Source organism: Carcharodon carcharias, chromosome 19 (assembly GCF_017639515.1).
Source record: "Carcharodon carcharias isolate sCarCar2 chromosome 19, sCarCar2.pri, whole genome shotgun sequence".
In the NCBI taxonomy this organism is placed as follows: Eukaryota; Metazoa; Chordata; class Chondrichthyes; order Lamniformes; family Lamnidae; genus Carcharodon; species Carcharodon carcharias.
The window spans coordinates 60847406-60859354 of NC_054485.1; the positions used below are offsets into that span (position 1 = coordinate 60847406).

The window sequence follows — 11949 nt, forward strand, 5'->3', positions numbered from 1 at the left end:
TCGTTTAAAGTTCTCAAATGCCTCTTTGACATCATCAGCCTCCTAATTCATCTTGAGCTGGAGCTGGTCATGATATGGTGGTCATTCCAGTTTTTGCACCACTCACTCCGTTTTTCTCTCTCCCTCTGGCATTACCTTGATTCTAATTCAGCATTAAATCTGTTCAAAATGTTTGGATTTCATATATAGGCATTTGCAGTCATCATGTTATGTCTTGTGTTTGAAATAACGCATTTTTAGACACAAAAAGCAGGAACTTTCTTTCACACCATGAACTGTGTGGACTGATACATTGTTGCTTGGTGCCATGATAATAGTTGATTGCAGTGGTGGGCTCCAGTATTAGATACTATACAGTAGTCTCTACAAGATAGGGGGTCACCTGACCTGGGTGTGGAATGTTAGATAGCGCATGTTGGAACCTGTCTTGATAGAATTTAGTCACTGCAGATATGTGTTCATGTTAGGAAAATGCGTTATCAATAAAGTTAGTTCAGTTACAATATCAGCGGCCTGTGTGCATCATTGAAACAAAAAACAAGACACGGTGTCAGAAGTAAACTAAACACAACAATGGAGGTTGCGAAAGCACCGACAGAGCTCAGTTTGGAGGGAAATCTCACCGGAAACTGGAGGAGGTTCTGGCAGCGATTCAAGCTGTACCTCACAGCGACGGGCAGTGATAAAGAGACCCTCAGATACAGTCTTCCACCTTTCTTCAAGTAGCAGGGGAAGAAGCCCTACAAGTCTATAATACGTTCATGTTTGAAAGTGATGAAAAACTAAATGACTTGAAAGAAATAATAGAAAAGTCTGAAACCTACTGCAGCCCTAAGAAAAAATCACGTATGAAAAATACCAATTTTTTTACATGCACGCAAGGCAGTGGCAACATTAGTCAGTACGTAACTGAGCTGAGAAAATGAAAAATGAAAAAATCGTGTGGATTTGGAGAGCTTGAAGAATCACTCACCTGAGACAGAATAATTTACAGAAATGCAAATGATTCTCTGAGAGAACGGCTTTTGAGAGAAGTTGACCTCACGCTGGAGAAAGCAATAAGTATCTGCAGAGCAGCAGAGACAACGAAATGCCAGATTAAACAGATGACAGAAGATGATAAGCTGCACACGGTCAAACAGTTAGATGCAGTTAAACAACAACAGCCCAGGGAAAGAACAATTAGACAGTCTGAACATAAAAAAAGCAAAACTGCTATTAAGACATTTAAGTGTAGCCGAAGCAGAACAGATCATTTACCACATAGTTGTCCAGCCTATGGAAAGCAGTGTAAGAACTGTGATAAACTAAACCACTTCGCTAAGATGTGTAAATCGAAGAAAGTGCACATGATTGACACAGACACTGAAACTGAACTTTTTGATGGTGCAGTAACAACAAATTCCAAAGAAGACGAATGGAAGGTTGATTTAAAAATTGCCAACACAATGGTAAATTTCAAGCTCGACACAGGTGCACAAGCAAATGTCATTCCCATAAGCCTATATTGTAAGATAAGCAAAGAAAAACAGCTAACTAAAACAAAAGTGAAACTGTCTACTTATACAAGTGAAACAAGTGCAGTAGAAGGCAAGTGCACACTTAAAGTGAACTACAAAACACAGTCTCAAGCACTTCCATTCACAGTGGTGAAAACTGATGCAAAACCCATTCTTGGAATCAAAGCTTGTGAAAATCTGAAGCTAATCAAGAGAATAATGATTGTCACCACTGATGACATCCTGAGCAAATATAAAGATGTGTTCCAGGGGATTGGCTGCCCAAAAGGACAACACACCATCAAGGTTAATGAAACTAAGACACCCAAAATACACCTGCCCAGGAAAATATCAGTAATGCTGGGGGAGCAACTGAAAGCTAAGTTGAACAAAATAGAGACACTTCACATCATTAATAAAATTGAAGAACTGACAAAGTGGGTTAATCCATCTGTAACTGTAGAAAAATCAGATGGGAATCTGCGAGTCTGCCTGGATCCCAGAGACCTAAACCAGGCAGTACAAGGAAAGCATTACCAGCTGCCCACAGTAGAAGAGATCACGTGTAAGCCAGCTGATGCTAAATACTATTCAGCTTAGATGTGAATTCACTGCCAGGCTTCTGGCAGGTCAAGCTGGATAAACGCAGCTCCTATCTCTGAACCTTCAACAAACCATGTGGGTGATACAGGTTTTACACTTACCTTTTGGTATTAATTCAGCTCTGGAGGTGTTCCACAGAACAGTGAAGCAGCTGTTTGATGGGATAGAGGGTGTGGAAACCTATGTCGATGATGTGCTTGTCTGGGGAGCTTCATGAGAAGAACACGAACACAAACTGAGGCAGGTGCTGGCCAGAGCTGGAGAAAGGAGCCTCAAGTTGAAGAAAGAAAAGTACAAAATAGGTCTTCATGAAATCAAGTACTTGGGACATGTGCTAAGGGACTGAAGCCGGGCCTGAGTAAAACCGAAGCAGTCATGAACATGCCACCCCCAGAATGTAAGAAAGGCTTGGAGAGGTTTTTGGGAAAGTGACCTATCTGGGAAAATTCATTCTGAACATGTCAGACCTGACAGCACCTCTCAGAGAACTTCTACAAAATAATGTGGAATGGCACTGGGAACAAATCCACCGGGAAGCTTTGACCAGTCTGGAGAGAACACTGACCCAGGCACCAGTGTTATGATGTCAGTCAGATGGTCAAGATCTCAGTGGACACTTCAAAGACTGGCCTGGGGGCTGTCCTCTTGCAAAATGAGGCACCAGCGGCATGTGCATGTGGCAATGACTGAAACACAGCAGTGGTATGCCCAAATAGAGAAAGAAATATTAGCAATTGTTTGGCCTAGAACACTTACACCAGTTTGTCTATGGCAAAGACATGGAGATAGAGTCTGATCATAAGTCTTTGGAAGCTATACTTAAAAAGCCCCTGAACTATGCACCACCAAGAATCCAAAGATTACTAGTGTGCTTGCAGAAGTACCAGGTCAGAGTTAAATACAAAGTGGCCAAGGAAATGTACATCGCAGACACTCTGTCACGTGTATACTGACCCATTACAGAGGAAGAGGATAAAGAAACAGAAGCACAGGTTCACACGCTGACAATGAACTTACCTGTGGCTGTAACCAAACTGGATGAGATCAGGGAAGCAAGTCTGAGAAAACTGCAGCAGATTGTGCAAACTAGATGGTCCACATTCCGGAGCGGAGCCCTTTCTGCTGTACAAGAGAACTGGAACTAGCTGGCCCACACCACGGAGCGGAGCCCCTTCTGCTGTACAAGAGAACTGGAACTAGCTGGCCCACACCACGGAGCGGAGCCCCTTCTGCTGTACAAGAGAACTGGAACTTTCGTGAGGAACTTCATGTAGCAGAAGGAATACTTTTCAAAGGAGAAAAGATCACAATTCCTGCAACACTGAGGAAAGAAATGCTGCAGCACAGACATGAAAGTCACCTCAGCACAGAAACATGCAGAAGAGCTCAAGATTGAACTTGTTCATATTTGACAACAGTGAGTACCTACTAGCAGTCGATTATTACTCAAAGTTTTTGAGTCTGTGCTGCTGAGAGATGATAGTAAGAGCATCACTGTAATAAATCATTTAAAATCAATTTTTGCTCACTACGGCACATGTGAAGTGCTGATCTCAGATAACGGTCCACAATTCTCAGGCACTGAGTTTCGCAAATTTGCACAGGACTGGGAGTTTTGCCACATTGTGTCAAGTCCCAAATATCCACAACCCAACGGAATGGTGGAATGTACCGCGCAGACCATAAAACACCGGTTGAAGAAGGCAAAGGCGGACAGAAGAGACCCCTACCTGGCTCTGCTGGATTTCAGGAATACTCTACTAAAGAGCACTGGATCATCTCCAGCATGCCTCCTGATGGGGAGAAGACTAAGAACTAAGCTTCCAACTGCACCCCAACTGTTATTTCCACAGCCAGTGAGCTACAGCATACAGGACCTGCTCAAACTGAGACAGCAGAAGCAGAAACAGTACTTTGATCGAGGTGCCCAACCTCTGTCTGATCTGAACATGGGAGAGAGAGTGAGGATTCAGCATGACGGGATCTGGAATCCTGCTGTTGTCACAGGAATCACAGGAGAACCAAGGTCTTACATAATGCAGAGTCCAAACAGACAACAATGCAGGAGAAACCGGAAATTCTTACGGAAAACATATGAAATGCAAGCCTGCTTTGAACCAGAAAGTGTGGCTGAAGATCAAAAACCAGAATGCACCAGTGAAGCAACAGATAACCAGACAAAGCCCAAGAGTCCTGAAAACTATCCAAGGGGTGATAGTGACACAGAGCTGGAGAAGGCCCCTTGTCCTTCAAAATCACCTTTGTCACCATTCAAAACATCCAGTGGAAGAATTGTGAATAAAACAGATTTACAGAGAAGAACAAAAGACAAAACAAACTGATCAAAACAGATTGAGAAGAGCAAAAGACAAAACAAACTGATCAAAACAGAGTGAGAAAGAATAGATAAGAGACTTTGTGTACTTGAATTGTATAAAAGTTTGCTTTTTTTTGAGATAAAGGGATTTGTCATGACAGTAGTTGATTGTGGTAGTGGACTCCAGTATTAGATACATTACGGTACTCTGTACTGGATAGGGGGTCACCTGACCTGGGGATGGAGGGTCAGATAGCACAGGTTGGAGCCTGTCTTGATAGAATTCAATTACTGTAGATATGTGTTTATGTTAGGAAAATGTGTTATGAATAAAGTTAGCTCAGCCACAATGTCAATGGCCTGTGTGCATCACTGAAACAAAAAACAAGACTCTTGGCACCTGATGGTAGTGCAGTAGTGAGTGATGTCAATCCTTGATATATTTGCACACAGCAATATAGTTCCTGAACAAAAACATAATTACCTGGAAAAACTCAGCAGGTCTGGCAGCATCGGCGGAGAAGAAAAGAGTTTACGTTTCGAGTCCTCATGACCCTTCGACAGAACTTGAGTTCGAGTCCAAGAAAGAGTTGAAATATAATCTGGTTTAAGGTGTGTGGGGGGGGGGGTGTGGAGAGAGAGAGAGAGAAGTGGAGGGGGGGTGTGGTTGTAAGGACAAACAAGCAGTGATAGAAGCAGATCATCAAAAGATGTCAACAACAATAGAACAAAAGAACACATAGGTGTTAAAGTTGGTGATATTATCTAAACGAATGTGCTAATTAAGAATGGATGGTAGGGCACTCAAGGTATAGCTCTAGTGGGGGTGGGGAGAGCATAAAAAATTTTAAGATATTTAAAAATAATGGAAATAGGTGGGAAAAGAAAAATCTATATAATTTATTGGAAAAAAAAGGAAGGGGGAAACAGAAAGATGGTGGGGATGGGGGAGGGAGCTCACGACCTAAAGTTGTTGAATTCAATATTCAGTCCGGAAGGCTGTAAAGTGCCTAGTCGGAAGATGAGGTGTTGTTCCTCCAGTTTGCGTTGGGCTTCACTGGAACAATGCAGCAAGCCAAGGACAGACATGTGGCCAAGAGAGCAGGGTGGAGTGTTAAAATGGCAAGCGACAGGGAGGTTTGGGTCATTCTTGCGGACAGACCGCAGGTGTTCTGCAAAGCAGTCGCCCAGTTTACGTTTGGTCTCTCCAATGTAGAGGAGACCACATTGGGAGCAACGAATGCAGTAGACTAAGTTGGGGGAAATGCAAGTGAAATGCTGCTTCACTTGAAAGGAGTGTTTGGGCCCTTGGACGGTGAGGAGAGAGGAAGTGAAGGGGCAGGTGTTGCATCATTTGCGTGGGCATGGGGTGGTGCCACAGGAGGGGGTTGAGGAGTAAGGGGTGATGGAGGAGTGGACCAGGGTGTCCCGGAGGGAGCAATCCCTACGGAATGCCGATAGGGGGGGTGAAGGGAAGATGTGTTTGGTGGTGGCATCATGCTGGAGTTGGCGGAAATGGCGGAGGATGATCCTTTGAATGCGGAGGCTGGTGGGGTGATAAGTGAGGACAAGGGGGACCCTATCATGTTTCTGGGAGGGAGGAGAAGGCATGAGGGCGGATGCGCGGGAGATGGGCCGGACACAGTTGAGGGCCCTGTCAACGACCGTGGGTGGAAAACCTCGGTTAAGGAAGAAGGAGGACATGTCAGAGGAACTGTTTTTGAAGGTGGCATCATCGGAACAGATGCGACAGAGGCGAAGGAACTGAGAGAATGGGATGGAGTCCTTACAGGAAGCGGGGTGTGAGGAGCTGTAGTCGAGGTAGCTGTGGGAGTCGGTGGACAGTCTATCACCAGAGATTGAGACAGAGAGGTCAAGGAAGGGAAAGGAAGTGTCAGAGATAGACCACGTGAAAATGATGGAGGGGTGGAGATTGGAAGCAAAATTAATAAATTTTTCCAAGTCCCGACGAGAGCATGAAGCGGCACCGAAGTAATCATCGATGTACCGGAGAAAGAGTTGTGGAAGGGGGCCGGAGTAGGACTGGAACAAGGAATGTTCCACATACCCCATAAAGAGACAGGCATAGCTGGGGCCCATGCGGGTACCCATAGCCACACCTTTTATTTGGAGGAAATGAGAGGAATTGAAGGAGAAATTGTTCAGCGTGAGAACAGGTTCAGCCAGACGGAGGAGAGTAGTAGTGGATGGGGATTGTTCGGGCCTCTGTTCGAGGAAGAAGCTAAGGGCCCTCAGACCATCCTGGTGGGGGATGGAGGTGTAGAGGAATTGGACGTCCATGGTGAAGAGGAAGCGGTTGGGGCCAGGGAACTGGAAATTGTTGATGTGACGTAAGGTGTCAGAGGAATCACGGATGTAGGTGGGAAGGGACTGGACAAGGGGAGAGAGAAGGGAGTCAAGATAATGAGAAATGAGTTCTGTGGGGCAGGAGCAAGCTGAGACGATCGGTCTACCGGGGCAGTTCTGTTTGTGGATTTTGGGTAGGAGATAGAAGTGGGCCGTCCGAGGTTGGGCGACTATCAGGTTGGAAGCTGTGGGAGGAAAATCCCCAGAGGAGGTGAGGTCAGTGACAGTCCTGGAAACAATGGCTTGATGTTCAGTGGTGGGGTCATGGTCCAGGGAGAGGTAGGAGGAAGTGTCTGCGAGTTGACGCTCAGCCTCCGCGAGGTAGAGGTCAGTGCGCCAGACAACAACAGCACCACCCTTGTCAGCGGGTTTGATGACTATGTCAGGGTTGGACCTGAGAGAATGGAGTGCAGTAAGTTCAGAGAGAGACAGGTTAGAATGGGTGAGAGGAGCAGAGAAATTGAGACGACTAATGTCACGCCGACAGTTCTCAATGAAAAGATCAAGAGAAGATAAGAATCCAGAGGGAGGGGTCCAGGTGGAGGGAGAATAATGGAGATGGGTAAAAGGATCCGTTGAACTGGGAGAGGACTCCTGCCCAAAGAAGTGAGCCCGGAGACGAAGACGGCGGAAGAAGAGTTCAGCATCATGCTGAACGTTCAGCATCGGAGAGGGGAAGGTCAGGGGGTATAGTGAATACAACTCATCGACACCAACATCCATCTAGGACCCTCCACCCCTGCCCGTCCCTCCGTCCCCACCCCATCTTCCAATCCCAACCCCAGCCGTGTATTCACTATACCCCCTGACCTTCCCCTCTCCGATGCTGAACGTTCAGTGCTCAGCAAAGGACTTAGTTTCATACCCTTATGCCCTCACCTCAATGAATTTCAGGCTCGGCATGATGCTGAACTCTTCTTCCGCCGTCTTTGTCTCCGGGCTTACTTCTTTGGGCAGGAGTCCCCTCCCAGTTCAACGGATCCTTTTACCCACCTCCAATATTCTCCCTCCACCTGGACCCCTCCCTCTGGATTCTTACCTTCTCTTGATCTTTTCATTGAGAACTGTCGGCGCGACATTAGTCATCTCAATTTCTCTGCTCCTCTCACCCATTCTAACCTGTCTCTCTCTGAACTTACTGCACTCCATTCTCTCAGGTCCAACCCTGACATAGTCATCAAACCCGCTGACAAGGGTGGTGCTGTTGTTGTCTGGCGCACTGACCTCTACCTCGCGGAGGCTGAGTGTAAACTCGCAGACACTTCCTCCTACCTCTCCCTGGACCATGACCCCACCACTGAACATCAAGCCATTGTTTCCAGGACTGTCACTGACCTCATCTCCTCTGGGGATCTTCCTCCCACAGCTTCCAACTTGATAGTCGCCCAACCTCAGACGGCCCGCTTCTATCTCCTACCCAAAATCCACAAACAGAACTGCCCCAGTAGACCGATCGTCTCAGCTTGCTCCTGCCCCACAGAACTCATTTCTCGTTATCTTGACTCCCTTCTCTCTCCCCTTGTCCAGTCCCTTCCCACCTACATCCGTGATTCCTCTGACACCTTACGTCACATCAACAATTTCCAGTTCCCTGGCCCCAACCACTTCCTCTTCACCATGGACGTCCAATTCCTCTACACCTCCATCCCCCACCAGGATGGTCTGAGGGCCCTTAGCTTCTTCCTCGAACAGAGGCCCGAACAATCCCCATCCACTACTACTCTCCTCCGTCTGGCTGAACTTGTTCTCAAGCTGAACAATTTCTCCTTCAACTCCTCTCACTTCCTCCAAATAAAAGGTGTGGCTATGGGTACCCGCATGGGCCCCAGCTATGCCTGTCTCTTTATGGGGTATGTGGAACATTCCTTGTTGCAGTCCTACTCCGGCCCCCTTCCACAATTCTTTCCCCCGTACATCGATGATTACTTCGGTGCCGCTTCATGCTCTCGTCGGGACTTGGAAAAATTTATTAATTTTGCTTCCAATCTCCACCCCTCCATCATTTTCACATGGTCCATCTCTGACACTTCCCTTCCCTTCCTTGACCTCGCTGTCTCAATCTCTGGTGATAGACTGTCCACCAATATCCATTACAAACCCACCGACTCCCACAGCTACCTCGACTACAGCTCCTCACACCCCGCTTCCTGTAAGGACTCCATCCCATTCTCTCAGTTCCTTCGCCTCCGTCGCATCTGTTCTGATGATGCTACCTTCAAAAACAGTTCCTCTGACATGTCCTCCTTCTTCCTTAACTGAGGTTTTCCACCCACGGTCGTTGACAGGGCCCTCAACCGTGTCCGGTCCATCTCCCGCGCATCCGCCCTCACGCCTTCTCCTCCCTCCCAGAAACATGATAGGGTCCCCCTTGTCCTCACTTATCACCCCACCAGCCTCCGCATTCAAAGGATCATCCTCCGCCATTTCCGCCAACTCCAGCATGATGCCACTACCAAACTCATCTTCCCTTCACCCCCCCTATCGGCATTCCGTAGGGATTGCTCCCTCCGGGACACCCTGGTCCACTCCTCCATCACCCCCTACTCCTCAACCCCCTCCTATGGCACCACCCAATGCCCACGCAAAAGATGCAACACCTGCCCCTTCACTTCCTCTCTCCTCACCGTCCAAGGGCCCAAACACTCCTTTCAAGTGAAGCAGCATTTCACTTGCATTTCCCCCAACTTAGTCTACTGCATTCGTTGCTCCCAATGTGGTCTCCCCTACATTGGAGAGACCAAACGTAAACAGGGCGACCGCTTTGCAGAACACCTGCGGTCTGTCCGCAAGAATGACCCAAACCTCCCTGTCGCTTGCCATTTTAACACTCCACCCTGCTCTCTTGGCCACATGTCTGTCCTTGGCTTGCTGCATTGTTCCAGTGAAGCCCAACGCAAACTGGAGGAACAACACCTCATCTTCTGACTAGGCACTTTACAGCCTTCCGGACTGAATATTGAATTCAACAACTTTAGGTCGTGAGCTCCCTCCCCCATCCCCACCATCTTTCTGTTTCCCCCTTCCTTTTTTTTCCAATAAATTATATAGATTTTTCTTTTCCCACCTATTTCCATTATTTTTAAATATCTTAAAATCTTTTATGCTATCCCCACCCCCACTAGAGCTATACCTTGAGTGCCCTACCATCCATTCTTAATTAGCACATTCGTTTAGATAATATCACCAACTTTAACACCTATGTGTTCTTTTGTTCTATTGTTGTTGACATCTTTTGATGATTTGCTTCTATCACTGCTTGTTTGTCCCTACAACCACACCCCCCCTCCACTTCTCTCTCTCTCTCCGCCCCCCCCACACACCTTAAACCATCTTATATTTCAACCCTTTCTTGGACTCGAACTCAAGTTCTGTCGAAGGGTCATGAGGACTCGAAACGTAAACTCTTTTCTTCTCCGCCGATGCTGCCAGACCTGCTGAGTTTTTCCAGGTAATTCTGTTTTTGTTTTGAATTTCCAGCATCCGCAGTTTTTTTTTATAATATAGTTCCTGACTCTACAAATAATATAACAATGAGGCAGAGTCAATTGGCTGATGTTAAAGCTTCCATTGCAGCTCTGACCACTGCCTTGGAATCTCAAACACTATATAAATGCAAGTCTTTCTGTCTCACTTGATGACTTCCAACCCTTGTTTTTAAGTAGGGAGGTGAGAACCTTAAGTTGTAACACCTTAAAATTACTAATTAACATTATGACAGCATCCAAAAGTGCTGATTACTGAATTTTTGAACTGAGAACTGATCCTTAAAGCAGCAGCAGCTTTAATGCTTGTCGGACAGAGGATATGGTTCAATGGGATAAGTTAACTGGAGCTGTGCCAATGTGTACAGATTCCTGAAGCTGAGGGAAGTATAATCATTGATCTGTGGCTGCAAAGAAACTGGTCAAAGAAAAAGCAACTCTGAGATCATTATCTCTTTGATTAAAGTCACGTAGGATGAATGGGTCACATTGATGCCGAATGATATAGATTCAAACCAACTGATTCATGCGGTGGATCAGCAATAAAACATAATAGCAGATAAACAAGTAATAGGATTACCAGAAAAAAGTTACACTGCTCATATCAGCCCAACAGAGAAGGAGATCATTAGTGAGGAATTCAGTTTAATACCAATTATTAACGAGTCATAGGTTTCTTAAGAGTTTCTCCTTTTTTGAGGTTTACCATATTCTGTAGAAGTGGTTAGGTAGTACAGTGGGGAGAGCGATATAAAATGCATCAAATTATTCATGTGATGTTGGATTTGAAGATTGAGATCAAGAACTGAAAAAAGACACAAAGTTCCCCAAATAAATTTCTTTGGCTGTAAGTACTTCACTTTATTTGGATATGAATGTTGGAATAAATGAAACTTTGCTTGTAATTGATTCAACCCATTTAAACATAACTAGTTAATTAATCTACGGTGCAACAGAGCAACACTTCATTAAGCATTCTCACCATCTATCCCCAATAACCATCTCATTATCCACCCCAAATTACCATCTCACCATCAATCCCCAGTAACCATTTTACCATCCATCCCAATATCCATTTCACCAAATTCGAGTATCCATTTCACCTTTCATAACCAATATTTTCCTCTCTTTCCATTCCCAGTGTCTTTCTCACCTGCATCATCCATCTCATTCAATCCCCAATATCCCCCATTCCATCCCCATTATCCACCTCATTCAATCCCTGGTATCTATCTCATTTCCATAGAACCATATAAAAGTTACAGCACAGAAGGAGGTCATTCGGTCCATCTTGTCCATGCCAGCCTGAGGACACCCAGGTGCCCTTTCTAATCCCACCTTCCTGCACCCAGCCCATAGCCCTGCAACTTACAGCACTTTAGGTGCACATCCAGGTACTTTTTAAAAGAGTTTAAAGTTTCTGCCTCTACCACCAACGTGGGCAGCGAATTCCAGACACCCACTACCCTCTGCGTAAAAAAGTTCTTCCTCATGTCCCCCCTACACCTTCTGCCACTTATCTTGAATGTCCCCTGCTTCTAGAATTCTCCATCAAGGGAAATAATTTCATCCTGTCTACTCTATCTATTTCCCTCATAATTTTGTACACCTCAATCAAGTCACCTCTCAGCCTTCCTTGTTCTAAGGAAAATAACCCCAACCTATCCAATCTCTCTTCGTA

At 45.8% G+C, this 11949-nt stretch overlaps 1 long non-coding RNA gene across 1 annotated transcript; it reads right to left on the bottom strand.

Moving 5' to 3' along the window:
* Positions 1-973: 973 nt before the first annotated feature.
* LOC121291987 lies at positions 974-3470 on the bottom strand. The gene is made up of 3 exons (XR_005946141.1): positions 3120-3470; positions 2204-2373; positions 974-1066 (listed from the first exon to the last, which is right to left on the bottom strand). It is a non-coding gene; the product is annotated as an uncharacterized LOC121291987 (long non-coding RNA).
* Positions 3471-11949: the final 8479 nt, after the last annotated feature.